The 21,040-nt window shown below is 39.2% G+C and overlaps 1 long non-coding RNA gene across 1 annotated transcript in view; it reads right to left on the reverse strand.

Annotated features, from left to right (window-relative positions):
- Positions 1–566: 566 nt before the first annotated feature.
- LOC145539484 (uncharacterized) overlaps positions 567–21,040 on the reverse strand; it is a 31,997-nt gene continuing 11,523 nt past the window's right edge. Inside the window, exons 3-5 of the long non-coding RNA XR_014077860.1 lie at positions 9,428–9,943; positions 7,155–7,211; positions 567–1,923 (exon numbers count right to left, since the gene is read on the reverse strand). This is a non-coding gene — a long non-coding RNA (uncharacterized LOC145539484). The remainder of the gene's footprint in view (positions 1,924–7,154; positions 7,212–9,427; positions 9,944–21,040) is intronic.

Raw genomic sequence — 21,040 nt, forward strand, 5'->3', positions numbered from 1 at the left:
CTTAAGCAGCATTCAAGGACCACCTCCTAATACCATTATCTTAGGAGGTTAGGATTTTAATAAATGAATTGCAGAGTGGCACAAACCTTCAGACCATATTGGTTACCATCAAAATATCATACCTAGTCAGTATTTCATTTTACACTTAGTACTTGTTGACATAAAGAGTAATGGGGGGTGATTTTCTTTTTAAAAACGTATAGTGGATTGGTAACATTTGCACATTTAACTAGGTTTGTTCAATTCTGCTCACTTAGAAACAAAAAAAGGGAAAAAGAAATAACTATTTAAATAATACAAGTGGACCCCTGTCACTCTTTTACTCATTATTGATTAGCCAGCATGATCATGATTTGACAAGAAGCTGCTCTTCCCAGTGCGGTCTGGGTCTCTTGTGTCCACCTCTAGTACACATGACCTGTGTTAATTCTAATTCTAGTGTTTAAAGTTGCTGTATGTTTCTCTGTGTGTTTGTTTTGTATCATATAGCCCCTAAAAATAAGCCAGATGCTTCATCTGGTGCTCACTCAAAGAAACAAGAAGGAAAAGTATCCACATAAAACTAATTTGGGTTGCTCTGATATTATACTTTATTGGACATTTCAAGATCAGCTCAAGATCAATTTCAAGTATATGATACTGCCAATTTATAATCTATTGTCTGAGAAAGGTGAAATTATACTGCATATGTAAGTTATTCAGGGCATTATGATTTGTTTAACCACAGACTTGGATAAGAAACAAGTATTCTCATAGGCCAAACTCAAATATATGGATAACTCAGAAAAAGACACAGCAGAAAACATGCACACACATTTTAAAATGCACTACTCCCCTTTGCATACATCCTAATGATTCATAAGAAAATTCAAGCTCATCTCCAAGTTCCTGTACTCTAAGACGACCAAGCCCTTAGTGAAAAATACTACCAAAATCAGGAAATCTGCTAACTAAACAATTGCTGCTTTTTCATGGAATAATCATTCTCAGACTGTGAATCATCTGTACCCACAGTCACTCACTCTACTGTGTAACATTTCATGAAATGTGTCATAACAATACTCAGTTCAGTTCAGTCGCTCAGTCGTATCCGACTCTTTGTGACCCCATGAATCGCAGCACGCCAGGCCTCCCTGTCCATCACCAACTCCCGGAGTTTACCCAAACCCATGTCCATCAAGTCAGTGATGCCATCCAACCATCTCATCCTCTGTCGTCCCCTTCTCCTCCTGCCCCCAATCCTTCCCAGCATCAGGGTCTTTTCCAATAAGTCAACTCTTCGCATGAGGTGGCCGAAGTATTGGAGTTTCAGCTTCAACATCAGTCCTTCCAATGAACACCCAGGATTGATCTCCTTTAGGATGGACTGGTTGGATCTCCTTGTAGTCCAAGGGTCTCTCAAGAGTCTTCTCCAACACCACAGTTCAAAAACATCAATTCTTCGGCGCTCAGCTTTCTTCACCGTCCAACTCTCACATCCATAGATGACCACTGGAAAAACCATAGCCTTGACTAGACGGACCTTTGTTGGTGAAGTAATGTCTCTGCTTTTAAATATGCTATCTAGGTTGGCCATAACCTTCCTTCCAGGGAGTAAGCGTCTTTTAATTTCATGGCTGCAATCACCATCAGCAGTGATTTTGGAGCCCAAAGAAATAAAGTCTGACACTGTCTCCACTGTTTCCCCATCTATTTCCCATGAAGTGATGGGACCAGATGCCATGATCTTAGTTTTCTGAATGTTGAGCTTTAAGCCAACTTTTTCACTCTCCTCTTTCACTTTCATCACAAGGCTCTTTAGTTCTTCTTCACTTTCTGCCATAAGGTTAGTGTCATCTGCATATCTGAGTTTATTGATATTTCTCCCGGCAATCTTGATTCCAGCTTGTGCTTCTTCCAGCCCAGCGTTTCTCATGATGTACTCTGCATAATATAATATATAACAATACTACTATTCCGTTATACAAACAATGTTAAAATTCTGTTAATAAAGAAAATACAGATTTCCTTTTCAACTCTTGAATGAATGTTACAGAACATTCATCAGAGCTTTTGTGGCTTTTATTCTATTTTGGAAATTTTCTATACAATCAAAACATTTCACTGAGATATCTCATTTGCAATATACATCCAATAAGCACAGGATCAACTGCTTTAGTCCAGTTTTCTCATGTGTAAATCAAAGCACTGGATTAAATGATATTTAAGATCCTATCAGACCATAACAGCATATGAATCTATAAGTTAATGTGCTGAAAGGCAACTGAAGAGCCTGTGACCCATGCTATACAAGTACATTCAACCTACTTATTAGTCTAAGATTATATGTTGGACTTTGTAAATCTAATAGTTGAAATTGAGGCATTAATTCTCCAAAAACAATAACCAACAGCCCTACTCTGCCAATTTTGAGAATTCTCCTTAGGAAAGAAAATGGTTGAGCTTCCTTTGCTACCTCACCTCCTAGCAAAGTAGGACTCTGAACCCATTTAAAAAATGACAAGATACAAATGAAAATTACTAACGTTAGAGTCAGGAGACTCGCATTTGAGATCCTTCTCTGCCATTTTCTAGCTCTACATTATGACCTTGAACAAGTCAGTGAATTGTGCCAAGTCTCAGTCTTCTCCAAGTTATAAAATGAGAACAATCACCTCTATTCATTCACCAGCCTACTGTAGATGGAAGAACATTTTGTAAACTCCTAAGTCCTATTTAAATGTGAAGAAAAATTAAAACTACTTTATATCTCCTCCCCCAGGAAATTATTTCCTCCAGGAAATAATAGTATCCCTGATTTAAATGAAAAATGTTAGAAAAAAAAAATTTCCCTCTGGAAACTCTTCCCAGGTGTGCCTTGTCACCTGGCTACTTCATCACAGTACCACTGATACCCTTCTCATCATTTCTTTATGTTATTAACTCATACTGAGGCCAGCACTCAGCATGGGCTCCTTTCTGGTACCTTGTCACCTTAGGCCTAGCAAAGGAGTTGCCATTGATGTTGGTTTTATGTGTCTACATTCAATACCCCACATAGCTGGTGACAAATTTAGAATAGTTTCATTGCTCAGTGAAAGGAATAGGTCAAGAAACATAGTCCATCCCCTTGCCTTCTGAATGAAATTTCTTTAAATTTAAGATCTAGAGAAGAAAATTCCATTATTTACTCCAGTTCTATTTTGTACTGCGCAACACTTTCTACTACCAGGAAATTCTCTCCTGTATTATCTAACTAACCAAAATCCTTCTTCGTGATGTTTTTCATCTACATTAGATATTGGGAACTATTAGGAAAGTTAAAAGCCTTCAATAAAAGCTGAAATAATTTGCAGGAAAAAGAAAATAAACAAAGATAAACTAATTTGGAAAATATATTATGTTCTTTTTGCTACTGGAAACCCAACAATTAATATGACTCTAAACTAAACATTTAGAAGGGACCAATATATAGTGAAAAAAGATGGGTTAATGTTTTAAGCCTGAAATTTCTTATACATCTTAGTAGATAGGTTTCTAGCTGGTAGCCCAATTTTTCATAAAGCATTATAGTACTAATTTCCACTTATTATAAAACAGCTTTTTTTTGCCTGTATGACATTGCCTCTTAGACCCCATACATGACTTTAATTAAGATCTAACTTATTCATGACTATAATTCAGATCTAACAACCAGTCTAGTCAGATCAGGGTAATTAGTCCCAGAGGGTATTGTAAGAGAGCTCATTTTTCTTTTCATCTTTATATTTTGGCAAACAAGTTGGGGTACTGATTCATTTGGAGAATTCTATAATTCAGAGGACTAAAAATGTGGGAGTGAATAAGCTAAATAAATTATTTTAAGAGAGTCTTATAAAGGGCTCATGTGCTGGTTAATTTGGTTTGTGTGCCTTTACTGTGGTCCAGAACAGAAAAAATAATGATGATTAACCAACATCAAGCTAATAGACTCTTATAGCCTATTGCAAAGTTTATTAGAAAATTTAAAGGCAAGAGGTTAACCCTTGCATATCACCTGTCCACTTGAATTTCCATAGATTTGAAAGCATTTATATTCTACTATTATTTCCATTATTTTTATTGTTGTTTTATTGAGGATTCTATTAACAACTTATATATTCAAGCAACTGGAAAGATGAAACACATTATATAGACCAAGGTGGTACAAAGCAAAGCTAATTACCCATTTAAAATGTTGCTATTACAGTGTTCCTTTTTGTACTATCATTATCTGATGCTAAAATGTTGCTATTACAGTGTTCCTTGCTGTATTGCCATTATCTGACAAGGATGTCCCTTATTCTTACTCATCACTGTACTTGTAACCACCTTCAACATTATAGAAGTCTTCCCCTTCCTTTTTATTAGAATTACCCAGTGACGCATAATGCATGCTGTTTGGTCTACACCACATAGCCAAAAAATATATATTTCTAACAATTTCCAAGAAAAATATATGAGTAATGCCATGTGCCAAGTGAATCCAGAAGATGGCCATTCAGTAGATGGTTAATGTTGATTGCCATAACCAAAGTATGTAAGACAACGTCTTCCCATCCAAAAGACTAATTCGAATGCAATTGAACTAGAACAGTGGTCTATAAGTCAGGAGACCAGAATGACCATTTCAAGAACACCTTCACCCCATTGACTTCCTACCTTATCAGTAATAAGGCAGTAATTAGAGATGCTGAGAGTTTTTGACTTAGAAAGAAAGGTAGAGCTTAAGTCTTAAAAATTGGATCCCAATTCTAGCTTGATTTTATTTTATTTTTTGGTTGCTCCACTTGACTTGTGGGATCCTAGTTCCCTGACCAGGGATTTAACCCAGGCCCTTGGAAGTGAAAGTGCAGAGTCCTAACCACTGGACTGCCAGGGAATTTAAAATTCTAGCCTCATTATCTTATCAGCTTCATAATCTTGAAAATGTTATTTACTTTCTGAGTCTTCTATGCTTCAAAATAAAGTGGAAATAGTGATTTCAAGCTCAGATGTAAGGATTATATGAAAGCATGTGTGCTGATTCAGGAAGAGGAGGACCTGAAATAAAGCAGGTTCTGTCCTCCTTTCCCACTCCTCTTTCCTTCCTTCCCTCCCTCCTTTCCTCCTTCCTTCCTTTTTCTCCAAGTGGATCTTAATGAGGCATATTTCTCCTCTAAATTGCTAGTTATGAACATGAATTACAGAAGCTTTCTCTAAAAAGAGAAGGTGGGGAAGGAGTCTCTTTCCTCTACTCTCCCTTCAAGTTCCTTCCTTTTTTCCAATTCTTTTTTCTCCACCAATCAAACTGCAAGATTAATAATAGCTGATCTTATTTACAGTAAAAAAAATTGAACTATTCTAAGTTACGAATTACTTAAACTGTATCAAAGCACTATTAAAGCAGCCAACGATAAGCTCCTATCTGGACCAGGTAGAGAAAAATAAAAGCTTAGCATGAAATGGCAGGGATATAAGGGGAATAGTGGGGGATCCACAGTGGGGATAGAGTAGATGAGTGGGACTTTGTGGTAAGATAGGAGCAGGGAGAGATGAATGAAATTGAATTGGTAACCTGAGATCAAGCAGAGGAGTGTGCTTTATAAGTCAAGGTTTCCTTTGAGTTGATTTGTTGTTGTTCACTTGCTCAGTCATGTCTGACTTTTTGTGACTCCATGGACTGCAGTACACCAGGCTTCCCTGTCCTTCACCATCTCCTAGAGTCCCTTAACCAGTGGCCCCCAGCAATAGCATCAGTTATATTTAATACACAAATTTCTCTTTCATTCGGGTCTTACTCAGAGATGAATTTAGTTACAGTAGTTCCAGAAAGACATCATCACAGAAAGACATCCCACATCATGGGGAATGTATCTTAGAAGTTATCACATTATAGAAATAGGGGAAGTTATTTCCATCTAATGGAGAAGGCAATGGCACCCCACTCTAGTACTCTTGCCTGGAAAATCCCATGAACGGAGGAGCCTGGTAGGCTGCAGTCCATGGGGTCGCTAAGAGTCGGATACGACTGAGCAACTTCACTTTCACTTTTCCCTTTCATGCACTGGAGAAGGAAATGGCAACCCACTCCAGTATTCTTGCCTGGAGAATCCCAGGGACGGCGGAGCCTGGTGGGCTGCCGTCTATGGGGTCGCACAGAGTCGGATACGACTGAAGCGACTTAGCAGCAGCATTTCCATCTAAATAAACAAACAGCTGAAAATTCAGGATATCCCATCTCTGCACCATGATGATTTAATTATTCAAATAGAACAAAAATTAGGAAATTAACTGTGTCCTAACTTCTATCTTCACTTTTTTCTGAGAAAGATAAAGTAAAAGATCCAGAATCTGAGCAGGATGAAGAAAGTTTTGTGTTTAATTGCTGGAAACTTCTACTGAGATGGAGCTAAAACTTGAATCTATGCAGATAGGTAGTCTTAATACAATACATGGAACACACTACACCGCCTAGACTGTGGTGGTGACTCAGCTTATATTTCCAGCCACCTCTGCATGTAACTCTCCTCCTTCACTGACCCTCACACCTACAATCTGAAGGCACACACTGTACGACCCAGAGATTACTGAACCACCTCACAGTCTCTACTCAAACCTTCACATTTGCTACATCCTCTGCTGGTATATCTTCCTCTGCTCTGTACAACTGACCAAGGATCAGCTGTCAGTTCTTTTTCACTCATTCCTTTATAGTTTTGCTAAGATTCTTTCTGAACAAGGTAAATGTAAAACATCTTGGTTGGATGTTCTGGGTCATGGGTTGGAGATAGATCCTAATAGGAAATGGAGTGGGATCACAGATGACATGGAAATCAGCAACATTCCCGTGTTTATGAAGTTTAAATGTGGAATTCAATTATTTATGGGGCATCTCCATATATATGTATTTTTTGGTGCCAAGACTCAAATGCTTAAGAAAAAAATCTCCCCGGTTCTACTTCTGCCCTTTCCATCTAAAACTGGACTTAATTATCTGATTTTTTTCATAGCTGCCTCTGTGCTTTGCTTTTTCCAAATATAAGCCTGGTGCTTAAGATCAGATGTCATTGGTCATCTCTTCATCAAGTCTAAGGCTGCTATTTTACTAAATCAAATAATCTAAGCACAGAAATCTTCAGTTTCTTACTTAAAGTTACATGAAAAAATAAGCTCACCAAATCAGGACCACATTATGGGCATCCAGACTCCTAGGTCAACATGTTTTTTCCCACCTAGAATTTCAAAAAGTATTAGTGAGATGTTAGCTTCTTGGGTTGTTAATAGGCAGTGCTTAACATGTTACTTCTTATCAACTACACTTGGGAACTTCTGAATTAAATAGAGTTAAGCAGATTTATTACTGGGAAGCCTTTGGTATGCTAATGTGCATTGATTAACTAAATATAACACTGTGTCCAGTTATGCTCTCTCTCCCCATTTCCTATGTAACCAAATTCCACTTGTAGGAAAATAATGGTTAACAAAAAAGAATTGAGTAAACATTTTATAAAGACAGTGCATGCTCAGTCACTTCAGAAGTGTCCGACTCTCTGCGACCCCATGGACAATGGCCCGAGTCTCCTCTGTCCATGGGATTCTCCAGGCAAGAACACTGGAGTGGGTTGCCATTTCCTTCTCAAGTGATAAAGTATGAAGTGAGTGAAGTGAGTGAAGTGAAGTCGCTCAGTCATGTCCGACTCTTTGCAACCCCATGGGCTATAGCCTACCAGGCTCCTCTGTCCATGGGATTTTCCAGGCAAGAGTACTGGAGTGGGCTTCCATTTCCTTCTCCATATAAAGAGAGTAGAGTGTATTTTGGGGCTCCAAAATCACTGCAGATGGTAACTGCAGCCATGAATTTAAAAAGATGCTTGCTCCTTGGAAGAAAAGTTATAACCCACCTAGACAGCATATTAAAAAGCAGAGACATTACTTTTCAGGAAAGGTCTATCTAGTCAAAGCTATGGTTTTCCAGTAGACGTGTATGCATGTGAGAGTTGCACTATAAACAAAGTTGAGCACTGAAGAATTGATGCTTTTGAACTGTGGTGTTGGAGAAGACTCTTGAGAGTTCCTTGGACTGCAAGGAGTTCAAACCAGTCCATCCTAAAGGAAATCAGTCCTGAGTATTCATTGGAAGGCCTGATGCTGAAGCTGAAACTCCAATACTTTGGCCACCTGATACCAAGAGCTGACTCATTTGAAAAGACCCTGATGCTGGGAAAGATTGAAGGTGGGAGGAGAAGGGGACAACAGAGGATGAAATGGCTGAATGGCATCACCAACTTTTTGAACATGAGTTTGAGCAAGCTCAGGAAGTTGGTGAAGGACAGGGAAGTCTGGTGTGCTGCAGTCCATGGGGTCACAGAGAGTCAGATGTGACTGAGCGACTGAACTAAACTCACAGTATATTGATTAGCACAAAATGCTTGAGTTCAAATGTTAAACATTGCTATCAAGTACAATATCTGCCAATGAATTTACCCCTCTATGCTTCAATTTATTTATCTTGAAAACCAAAATAATAATATCACTTGCTTCAGAGGGTTTTTGTAAGGATCACATGTGCTATAGTTGTAAAACCCTTAGAAAAATATCTGGCACATAGGAAGTGCTCAGTAATGATTAGCTATTATTAGAGGAGCTATAACTACTTTGTAATCCAGGTATCAAATTTCTTAATGAACCTCAATTAATATTTTTTATCTTTTCCCAAAAGCCTTCTAAGGTCCATCCACCATGGTGGTCTGCTTCTCTTTAAACTTAGCTTCTACCTCCTGTTCCATAATGGTTGCTCTAGTCCCACCAACATATCCACAATGCAGTTAGCAGGAAGTTAAAAAAAAAAGGCAAGGGAGGGAGGCACACATGTTCTTCATAAGCAGATGACCCAGATGCTACATGCATCTTAAGTCCAAAGGCCACACTAACTTCAGGAGGTAACCAGACATATTTAGCTGTGTGATTATGTGCCAACCAAAAGTTCTATTATCTTCAGTTCAGTCGTTCATTTGTGTCTGACTCTTTGCAAGCCCATGGACTGCAACATGCCAGGCCTCCTGTCCATCACCAACTCCCAGAGCTTACTCAAACTCATGTCCATTGAGTCAGTGATGACATCCAACCATCTCATCCTCTGTCATCCCCTTCTCCTCCCACCTTCAATCTTTCCCAGCATCAGTGTCTTTTCAAATGAGTCAGTTCTTAACATCAGGTGGCCAAAGTATTGGAGTCTCAGTGTCAGCATCAGTCCTTCCAATGAACATTCAGAACTGATCTCCTTTAGGATGAACTTGTTTGATCTCCTTGCAGTCCAAGGGACTCTCAAGAGTCTTCTCCAACTCCACAGTTCAAAAGCATCAATATTTCAGTGCTCAGCTTTCTTTATAGTCCAACTCTCACATCCATACATGACTACTGGAAGAACCATAGCTTTGACTAGACAGACCTTTGTTGGCAAAGGAATGTCTCTACTTTTTAATATGCTGTCTAGGTTGGTCATAACTTTTCTTCCAAGGAGTAAATGTTGGATTTCATGACTGCAGTCACCATCTGCAGAGATTTTGGAGCCCAAAATATAAAGTCTGTCAATGTTTCCATTGTTTCCGCATCTATTTGTCATGAAGTGATGGGACCAGATGCCATGATCTTAGTTTTTTGAATGTTGAGTTTTAAGCCAACTTTTTCACTCTCCTCTTTCACTTTCATCAAGAGGCTCTTTAGTTCTTCTTCACTTTCTGCCACAAGGGCGGTGTCATCTGCATATCTGAGGTTATTGATATTTCTCCTGGCAATCTTGATTTCAGCTTGTGCTTCATCCAGTCCAGCATTTCTCATGATGTACTCTGCATGTAAGTTAAATAAGCAGGGTGACAATATACAGCCTTGACATGTTCCTTTCCCAATTTGACTCCAATTTGTTGTTTCATGTCCAGTTTTAACTGCTGCTTCTTGATCTGCATACCTTAAGAAAAAAGAAAAATAGCTGTTAGAAGACAAATGACAGACTTTGCCATGTCAGAGATTAAACTGATAGTTCTATGACTGACAGCCCCTATGGGAAGGGCCTCCACAACAGAAATCTCCCCTCCTCTACTTTCTACCCTAAGTGAAGTGAAAGTCCCTCAGTCGTGTCCAACTCTTTGCAACCCCATGGACTATATAGTCCGTGGAACTCTCCAGTCCAGAATACTGGAGTGGGTAGCCTTTCCCTCCTCCAGGGGATCTTCCCAATCCAGGGATTGAACCCAGGTCCCCCACATTGCAGGTACATTCTTTACCAGCTGAGCCACAAGGGAACTCTTGGGTAAACTCAGTCAAATATTCTAAGTAGTCCTTAAAATAAAGGATAAACCTATTTGGAAGGTTAAAGTGAGAATAGGTTTCTAAAATGAGGGTAGAACATATAGAAGAAAAAAATGGAAGTGCATTTCAAGGTATTTTAAGCACCTGAATATAATCAAATTTATAATTATTTTAAAAGTTAATAATTTAAAAAAATTTAATCACTTGGATTTTTTTATTGGATGCTTTCTTGGTCTCAGAATACATGCCTCCTCTCTCTGTGTCTATTTGTTTGGCTAAAGAGTATTGATCTATTGTGAATGGCAAATAAAATTAGTTTCTATTCTATGTTTCTACCATTTCTTAATCAATGTATTTTTGCTGTTAATAGCTGACATTTTTTTAACATTCCTGTTTAATTTATTCCTCCTAAAATCCCATTGCTGTATACTATTGCTGTCCCCATCTCACAGATGGAAAAACTGACACCAGCAAGGAGGCTATGTAGCCAGAATGCTGCCTCTGATAACCAATTGTTTGTAGACATCAAGCCTTAAAATTCATGCAATATTTTATCAAGCTAAGGATCTCCTTATAAAAGCAAAACCAAGATAAGTGATCAAGAGTTCAGTGTCAACGACTGCTATAGAAGAAACAGGACATGGAAAAACTAAAGATGTGGCTTTAAGAACAGAAAAAGTAGGGTTCTCTGTTTAGTGTTTTTAATTCCACAATTCCAATGCTTACTCATTAAAAAAAAAAAAAAAATCATGATCAGACCACTTCTTTTACTAGGCAGAAATGAAAGTAGAAATGCAAAATGTTTTCACTAATGAACAGTCCAGAGTTAAATTATTTAGAACAAGCAAATGATAATATGCACTGTTTAATCATTTTCCAAGAATGCATAACAGATTGGGAGAAATTTTTGACACATTTTCATATCTAAAATGTGTGCTGATGACTCACTGAGTAACTCCAGAAGAACAGGAGAATGTGAGCAGGGGCTGAGCGTTGGGAACTTGAGATGCTGCTGTAGGTTGTGTGCTTGTCCTGCAGTGAGTACAGATGTTTATAAAGGTACCTATCAGGAACTGCTAACTAGAGGATTAGGGCTCAACACCATGCTGACTCTGCCTCTAGCTGTGGGTGTACTTCTAGGCTGATTTACTAGGTGGCGATATAATCTTAAAAATAAGCCTTCACCTTCTGTTGCAAAAGTTTCAGCTCTGCAATTTCTCACTAGCATATTTTTCATTTCCAATGTCGCTTTTCTCTTGGTTTCATTTTTGCTGCCTTTCACACTGAAATTTCAGGTCATCTGCCTCATTCTTATAACAGAAAAACTATTAAACCATACAAGCAGGCTTGATGAAGAGAAGTTTAAAATCCCTCTGTAGTAAGACCTGAATATTGGAGATTCAGTCTTTTCCTTTTGCTGGTCCTGAGGGTTGACCAATATTGATATACTTCATATATCTGTGTCTCTGGAATTCTCTTTTTCATTGAAACATTAAAGAAGCAAACATTCTCCCTTGCCTATGTATGTGTGTGTATACATATATATATATGTGTATATATATATATGCTATATATATCAGCATTTCTTAGGGCCGATAGGCTTCCCTGGTGGCTCAGATGGTAAAGCGTCTGCCTACAATGTGGGAAACCCGGGTTTGATCCCTGGGTTGGGAAGATCCTCTGGCGAAGGAAATGGCAACCCACTCCAGTACTCTTGCGTGGAAAATTCCATGGATGGAGGAGGCTGGTAGGCTACAGACCATGGGGTCACAGAGAGTCGGACATGACTGAGTGACTTCACTTTCTTTCACTTAGGGCCGATAAAAGGTGCAATCTTCTACTAAATATTTTTGTAAATTCAAATTCCTTTCTCCCTACTTTTTCCATGCATTTTATCTTCACACATTGTATCTCCAGCCCCCAAGTGCACAGCAATTATGGAAGAACTCATAAAATTATGAATAAGTAAATATCAATGAAAGTGCTTAATATGCAATTAAATTTGATAAAATACTAATTATTAGTATTTTCCAACATCCAGAACTAAAGTAGGAAACGTCTTATCTGGAAATCAGAGACACTGAGAAAATTTTATTCCTTGTAACCTTGAGTTATCCTGAGAAAATTTCATTCCTGATCCATAGGTAATGACCCAGAAAATTCCCACTGCAAGTTCATATAATTCACCCGCTTATATTGGATCACCTACTACATGATCAGCACTATGCTGGACACTGTGACACTGTGAGGCCAACCAAGGACTATAAGCCATAGTTTCCAACCTCAGGAAGCACAGCTGTTAGGAAAGCTCAAATGTAAGTGACTGGTGAAAAGTGGCTCTGACACATCCGCAATCAGAGCTCAGACAAGGAGAGAGTAGAGTGGGTGGGTGTAAGCTGAAAGAACAATGACGGAGGATTAAAACTGGCATAGCCTAGAATAAAGGAAGAATACTGATGTATGAGAAGGGAAAGGAGGAGGTATAGATGGACTTTGCAGTTAGGTTTGGACCAGTGTTTGTCTGAGCCAGGATCACTGAGGAGAGGAGATAATTAGAAATCCGGGTGAGTGCTACCTAGTAGAGGGTAGTAAAGTGAGATGGGTAGAGTGGGGTGTGGACTGGGGAAGGCAGTGAGAACCAGGCAGGAGAGCAGCTTTGATTTGACAACAAGCAGCTTTCTGGATGCATCACAGCAACACTGGGAAAGAGCAGTTTGGGGAAGACTAGCCTGGTGATGAGCATGGGAGAAATTAGAAAGGAATACAGAGAAACTCGGGAAGCATAGACTTGAAAGGTGATAATTCAGTCACAAGGAAAGAAAGGTTTGGGTTAGGACAGTGACAGTAAAAATATACAAAAATAAATAGGAGAGAAATAGTGAAAGAAAAAATGCCCCAAATCTAAGACTGACTGATGTGGATTGATGAAAGGGACAAAAGTTAGTCTTGGTAACTGGGATAATGGTGGCTTCACTGAAAGAGATGAGGGAATTTGGGAGGGAAAGACGCTAAGTGTGATTATAGGAATGTTACTTTTGAGATGACCCATAAGATTTGCAGTATAGCTTCCAGGAGGCAATATGAAATGTGATTGTATAACCAAAGGATTAGAGACAAATATGTAATAGCTACCCACCTGGAGTTAATAGTTGGGAAACAAATGAAATAATTCAGCCAGTCGATTCAGTATATTTGAGTTCCTCTTATATTTTAGATACTGTGAAATACTGGGGTGGAAAAACACAGAGATAAAGAAGGTACATAACTGAAAGACAAACACCTACTTTATTTGCAACACATAAAATCAAGTCTGTATCAAAAGCCCAATAGAAGGATTAATCAGTCATGCAGAGGAAACCTGAGGAAGCCTCATAGTATGCCATGAAGAATGTTCTTCCAACTTATTCCAAGGGCAGAATGGAGGTTACAAACATTTTAGAAAAATAATTGAGCCTTCTTGTCAAAGGAACAGAACGTGTAACAGCACAAAGATGAGAAGGACCAAGTTCGACTCAAGGGAGTGCCAGTGTTCGAAATGCCTAAAGCACAGGACAGAGGGAGTAGTGGGATGGGCCTGGTAAAAAAAAGTCAAGAGGAGATCATAAAAGAGCTCTGTGGTGGAGAGACAGTGGCAGACTGACGAGCAAGTGACAAGGCCTTGGAGGGTTGAGTCTTGCCCATTGTTGAGGGAGAGACAAAGGAAGCAGAAGCAATGAAAGTGAGGGAAACAAGTATGATAATGAGATAGAAGATATGGGGACAGTTCAGTTCAGTCAGTCAGTCAGTCATGCCCAACTATTTGCTACCCTATGGACTGCAGCACGCTAGGCTTCCCTGTCCATCACCATCTTCCAGAGATTACGCAAACTCATATCCATTGAGTCGGTGATGCCATCCTACCATCTCATTCTCTGTCATCCCCTTCTCCTCCTGCCTTCGATCTTTCCCAGCATTAGGGTCTTTCCAAATGAGTCAGCTTTTCGTATAAGGTGGCCAAAGTATTGGAGTTTCAGCTTCAGTGTCAGGCTTTCCAATTAATATTCAGGACTGATTTCCTTTAGGATGGACTGGTTTGATCTCCTTGCTATCCAAGAGACTCTCAAGAGTCTTCTCCAACACCACAGTTCAAAAGCATCAATTCTTCAGAGGTCAACTTTCTTCAGTGCTCACATCCATACATGACTACTGGAAAAACCATAGCTTTGACTAAACCAACCTTTGTTGGCAAAGTAATGTCTCTGTTTTTTAATATGCTGTCTAGGTTGGTCATAGCTTTTCTTCCAATGAGCAAGAGTCTTTTAATTTCATGGCTGCAGTCACCATCTGTAATAATTTTGGAGCCCCAAAAAATAAAGTCTGTCACTGTTTCTATTGTTTCCCCATCTATTTGTCATGAAGTGATGGGACCAGATGCCATGATCTTAGTTTTCTGAATGTTGAATTTTAAGTCAAATTTTTCACTCTCCTCTTTAGCTCTTCTTCGCTTTCTGCCATAAGGGTGGTGTCATCTGCATATCTGAGGTTACTGGTATTTCTCCCAGCAATCTTGATTCCAGCTTGTGCTTCATCCAGTCTGGCATTTCTCATGATGTACTCTGTTAAATAAGCAGGGTGACAATATACAGCCTTGATGTACTCCTTTTCCTATTTGGAACCAGGCTGTTGTTTCACGTCCAGTTCTAACTGCTGCTTCTTGGCCTGCATACAGATTTTTCAAGAGGCAGGTCAGGTGGTCTGGCATTCCCATCTCTTTAAGAATTTTCCACAGTTTATTGTGATCTACACAGTCAAAGGCCTTGGTGTAGTTAATAAAGCAGAAGTAGAGATGGGGATAATGTTGAGTAAAAGTGGTAGAGGATTAGAGCAGGGCACTGAAAGGAACAGTTTTACAGGGAAGAAATACATGACAGGCTCAGTATTTTAAATTATTTTTAAAATATATTGCTTATTAATATGCAAGTGTCCTATGGTATCTAATTAGTTAATGTCAAAAGATAGTCCCAATGCACTATGTCTCATGGTATTCATGACCTCTTGCAGTCACTTACAAATTGAAAATTAGCTTCCCTATGACTTCAGTTAATCAATAGTATGCAGCAGAAGTGACACTGTGACCATTAAGAAGACTTAACAAATTCTATTTCCCCTGCTTGCATGTGGGAGCTCTGAGCTGCCACGTGAGAAGTCAGCTCCCCTGGTCCATCTATCACAGAGAGGCCATGCATAGAGGAGAAGCCCTGAGACTATGCGGAGAAAGAGGAGATCTAGAAATCCTAGCATCTCAACCAAGCCACCAGATGGTTCCACTCACCTGCAGACAATGATGTGAACATCATGTGACTGTATCCTCCCAAGAAATCTCAAGAGAGACCAGCAGAAAATGGCCAGCTGAACACAGTAAACATACAGAAATGTCAGAGAAGATAAAATGATGGTTTTATTAGGCCACTAAGTTTTAGAGTGTAAGCTGCCGTTATGAAGGTTAGGCTTCATCCACTCAGCAGCTGTGAAGGTAAACACCCTGTGTAAGGGACCACTGTCTGGACAAGCTCCCACCATAGCAGGTAGAGGAAGTCAGGCAGGGTTTAGCCACTGAGGGTTCTTGGTGAATCTGGAGGATAACACGATGACTCTAGGCAGCCTGGCAAAAAGAGGAGGAAGTGGCCAAAAGGATGACATAAGAAAGCACTATAAGGACATAAGATTTTCTTTATTAAAACAAAACCTCAAAACTCCAGGCTTTTCTACAGGGGAAACTAACCAACTCAGCAGTCCTGTCACTCTGCTTTGCAGTCTTGTCTTTCTCTTTGGGATTTCCTCATTTCAAATATTGCTGCCACAGTCTCACTGGTCCCAGGAAGTGTGGTATGCCCTTTCCTTGCTCTATCTAAAGCACATTCAAAATCTTCTGTGTTCCTGTAAGCATAGTTGAGGGAGGTTAGAATTTTAAGAGATTTCATTAAAAATCAAGGCAAGTAAAGAGCAGCAAACACAGATAAACACAAAAATGAACCATTATTCAAAGACTGAGATACCTGCTCCACTTCCAAAGGATCAGACACATTTGAAGGCACTTTCCCTAGGTCCCTTACATCTTGGTTCCTAGTTTCCTTCATTTATTCATTTGACAAACACTGATTGAGTCTTTTTTGTGCCAGGCACAGCTAAGCATTATAGTTTGAAAAATAAAAGATATAATTCCTACCCAGATGGAGTTTACAATGTAGTGATGAGAGTTAAATGGACAAGGGACATATAGGAGGAACAAAAATCTCTGATGGGTTTTGAGTGATAATAGAAAGTTAAAGAAGTCCCCTCCAAGGAACAACTGAATTCAAGAAAACCCATAGGAGTTGGCCAAGCTAATATGTGAAAAGGCTTTACAGGGTGTCGGAATACCAAATCCAAGTCCAAGGAGACTTGAGAAAATGCAATTACCAAGGTTTAAAAAAAAAAGTTCAATGTAACTAGAAAATAATGTGATAGAGCCAGAGATAAGAGAAGAGATGATTAAGGAGGCAGTCTGCAGCCTCAATAGGAAGGGTTTGAGGTGCAATTAACACTCTGGGTTTTATTCAGAAGGCTATGGTAAAGAAATCATCATAGGCAATTGACATAAGAACTGAGTTTCAAAGAACATTTCAGGCATTTGGGGAAAATTTGGAGGTAAATAAGGCTTCCACATAGTAAACATAGATATATGACACATCTATAATTTTTCATACTCTCTCTCTCTATATATATATATATATATACATGTATGTGTATATATATATATATATATATATATGATATATTTATGATCTAGACCCAAAAAGACAGATTCAAATCCTGAAGCCCACCTAGGGTGGCCCCTCTGAGTTTTTGTCTTGTACTAAAAGTAGTGGATTCTTCAGTGGATTCATAGCAAGGTTGATCACACCTTCAGGGAAAGCCCTATTCACAGATGTTGGCAATTCTCTCCTGGCCTATTGGTGCACAATTAAATTTTAATATGGCACAATAACCACACCTCTCCTTTTTTTTTTCTACCAGAGAGACCAAAGACAAGTGTTGCTATATTTGTAATTGTTCCATGGGCTGCCACAGAGCTCAGTTCTATTTATTATACAGCTGCATGCAAAATGGAAACAGGGAAAAAATAAACCTCGTAACATTAGACGTGGAATGCCACATGACTCATCTACTCAGGATTTTGTAAAATGCTTCACAGGTTATAAAGAATTTTCTTCACAAATCTTCAACTTTTAGTTTCTGCTCAGCAGGTATCAACCATGAGAGAATGGCCACATGAGGCAAATCAAGAAATGGGCAAACAAATTGCTCACTCTTGTCCTTCTAGTACAATCTCAGGGCACTAACTAACTTAAGAGAACTTGAATTGTCAGTCTTTCTGAGCTGGTCTATACAATGTCCTAACCATATAGGCAGGTTCCTTAATGTTCTGCTGGTACATGGTCTCAGAAGCAGAAGTGTAAACTAGAGTTGTTCATTTCTTTCCGAGGATTGTCCACATGGAGTATCGATCTTCCTGCTGGTAAACTGGAGAAGTTAATGACATGTCAGGAGTAGACTAGGATCAACTACGCATACCCCAAAAGGGTTCTGTCCCAATAGTAAATGTCTTCAGGTAACCCATTACACATAAACAGGTATCTATCTGCAAATGACATCACTATTTAGCTCATTTGCTTGAAATTAAATGCCAAATAGAATTTTAGTTAGAAATGTCCCTGTAACGACAGGAGCCAGTATAGAAGTTTAGTTTTGGAAATATTTTTTTCTTAAGACATCTGTTGTCCTAAGAAGGAAATATTCCTCTTCAGACTCCTCCTTGCCTTAAGTGAGATTAACAGACATTTCTGTGATTCATGTTCATTTTTTTTTTCCTGTATGAAGAATAAAGTGGGGGCAAGGAACATAATGGGATTTGTGAAAATTTAAATATTTATACTCTGAGAAGAATTATGTCAATTTGATATGGTAATGTTTTAAATGAAATGCTAATAAGCAAATGACTGTGTAATCTCACCCTCTCCTATGACAATCATTTAATGAAACTTTAAGTCAGCTCTGTGATTTAATACAATAGGCCAAACTTTCAAGGGCAGTTTTCCTTCCATTTGGTGCTCAATTTGGGACTATGAAAAAGGATGCTTGGTGAAAGCAAATACTGTATTACAGTTGAATTATGGCTGCACTGACTAATTGAAGTTCTGCTCTCTGAAAACCTGTGTGGGCTGGCAGAACCATGATGAGACACAGTTGGTCACAAGAGAGAAGTCACTGTGGGGAATCAGGCTGCAGAGGATTCATTGACTTCAGTGCCAGCCTTAAGATTTGTGAGGTCAGGAACCTGGAATAAAATATGAGGCTGATTGACAGCAAAGCTGTTTAAAACTGACCTTGCTCACCTTGGAGGATAACCAAGGAACTAACTGTTCCACCGCACTCTACCACTGCCAACCATAAGGAGACACAGCGTCGGGCTGGCAGGGCAGTCCCCACCAGGGAGAGATTATGTGCACAGTCATGCTAGTAATACCAGAAAATCCACCTACTCTGGCATGGTGGTACCCTCACTGAGCACCAAATCTTTGTATAAACTTGTTTTTCAAACATAATTAACATATCGTTAGCCATTCTATCCGAGAAAATGCCACTCTTTTAGCAGATTAGGGAGAGAGTGAGTATAGTCAGCTATGGTTCCCCAACTGCCACTGTTGTTCTGCCCACAGAGCAGCCTAAGTTAGAACAGAACATCAAGAAGGGAGAGAGAGGAATATTTTAAAGGCCTCCGACAAATGAAGAGATGAAATGAAACAAATATATTCTATATACTTCCAGGGGTAACAAGACAAAAATTCTCTTCTTAGGGAGCCCAGAATTGTCATATAAATTTAAGAGCCATATTGTACTTTGGAACTACAATGGCCTTATATTGTCCAATTCTTTCACTACACAGATAAAGAAATGTAGGGTTTGAAAAGCTGTGTTTATTTTCTCAAGGTCACAGTTATTACGGTTCTCCAGAGGACAAAACCAATAGGATATACACACACACATTACATATACACACATATAAGTATTATATACAAACACATACACATATATATCAGAGAAGGCAATGGCAACTCTTGCCTGGAAAATCCCATGGATGGAGGAGCCTAGTAGGCTGCAGTCCATGGGATCGCCAGGAGTCAGACACGACTGAGTGACTTCACTTTCACTTTTCACTTTCATGAATTGGAAAAGGAAATGGCAACCCACTCCAGTATTTTTGCCTGGAGACTCCCAGGGATGGGGGAGCCTGGTGGGCTGCCGTCTATGGGTCGCACAGAGTCGGACACAACTGAGCAACTTAGCAGCAGCAGCAGCAGCAGCACACATATATATACAGAGTTGAACAATGCAGGGATTAGGGACAATGACCCTCCACGAAGTTGGAAATCCATGCATAACTTTATAATCACCCCTCCCTGTATCACATCTGTGGATTCAACCAACCACAGATCATGTAGTACTGCAGTATGTATTTACTGGAAAAATAAAATTACATATAAGTGGACTCGAGTGAACCTTTTTTTGTTCAAGGACAACTGTGTGTGAATATGTGTGTATAGATACATATGTTTATATGGGGGAATATTTATTATTAATATAAGAACTCAGTTTACATGATTATGGAAACTGATGTCTCAAGATCTGCAGTCAGCAAGCTTGAGACCTGGGAGAGCCAATGGTACATTTTTTGTCTGAACACTGGTATGCTCTAGCCCTAGGAAGAGCCAGTATTTCTGTTCAAGTTTAAAACTATGTCCCAGATCCTGTGCAGGCTGGAGGAATTTCTCTCCAATTTGAAGTGTGGCCAGCTTTTTGTTCTATTCAGGCCTTGAAGTGAGTGGATGGAGTCCACCCAAAATAGGGAGGACAATCTGCTTTGCTCGGTCTACCCATTCAAAAGTTAATCTTTTCCAGAAACACCCTCACAGACCACCCAGAATAATCTTTGACCAAATGTCTGGCACTCTGTATAGCTGACACAAAGAGTTAAACATCACACACAGCTTACTGGGGAAGATTCCAGCCTTGAATAGCCATCTTCACTTTAGTCCAATTCTCTCTGCACTATGCCACACTGCCAATTCAGTGAAATTACATGGGAGGCCATTAAATAAGCCTGGGTGATTCATTTTAATCAAGTTAACATCCCTTCAAATGAATTATGTGGGACATTATTCAACTACTGATTTTTGGATTCAAAAAATAATAATTGAATTGCATTTGAAGCTCTTAGAACCCAAAACAATGAGCTTGAAAGAGGTATTTCTGCACAGATAATCAGTGATCTATCCATGAAGCCATTGGAATAGAATGTGTCCTCTGCCTGAGTACCCACAACTTCCTGTGGGAGAGTTTATAAAATCAGTAGTGAGAAGAATACCTCAGCTATGCAGATGACACCACCCTTATGGCAGAAAGTGAAGAAGAACTAAAGAGCCTCCTGATGAAAGTGAAAGAGGAGAGTGAAAAAGTTGGCTTAAAGCTCAACATTCAGAAAACAAAGATCATGGCATCTGATCCCATCATTTCATGGCAAATGGAGAAACAGTGGAAACAGTGCCAGACTTTATTTTGGGGGGCTCCAAAATCACTGCAGATGGTGACTGCAGCCATGAAATTAAAAGACACTTGCTCCTTGGGAGAAAAGTTATGACCAACCTAGATAGCATATTAAAAAGCAGAGGCATTACTT

This window comes from Giraffa tippelskirchi, chromosome 2, assembly GCF_054371585.1.
Source record: "Giraffa tippelskirchi isolate mGirTip1 chromosome 2, T2T-mGirTip1v1.2.pri, whole genome shotgun sequence".
Classification (NCBI taxonomy): Eukaryota; Metazoa; Chordata; class Mammalia; order Artiodactyla; family Giraffidae; genus Giraffa; species Giraffa tippelskirchi.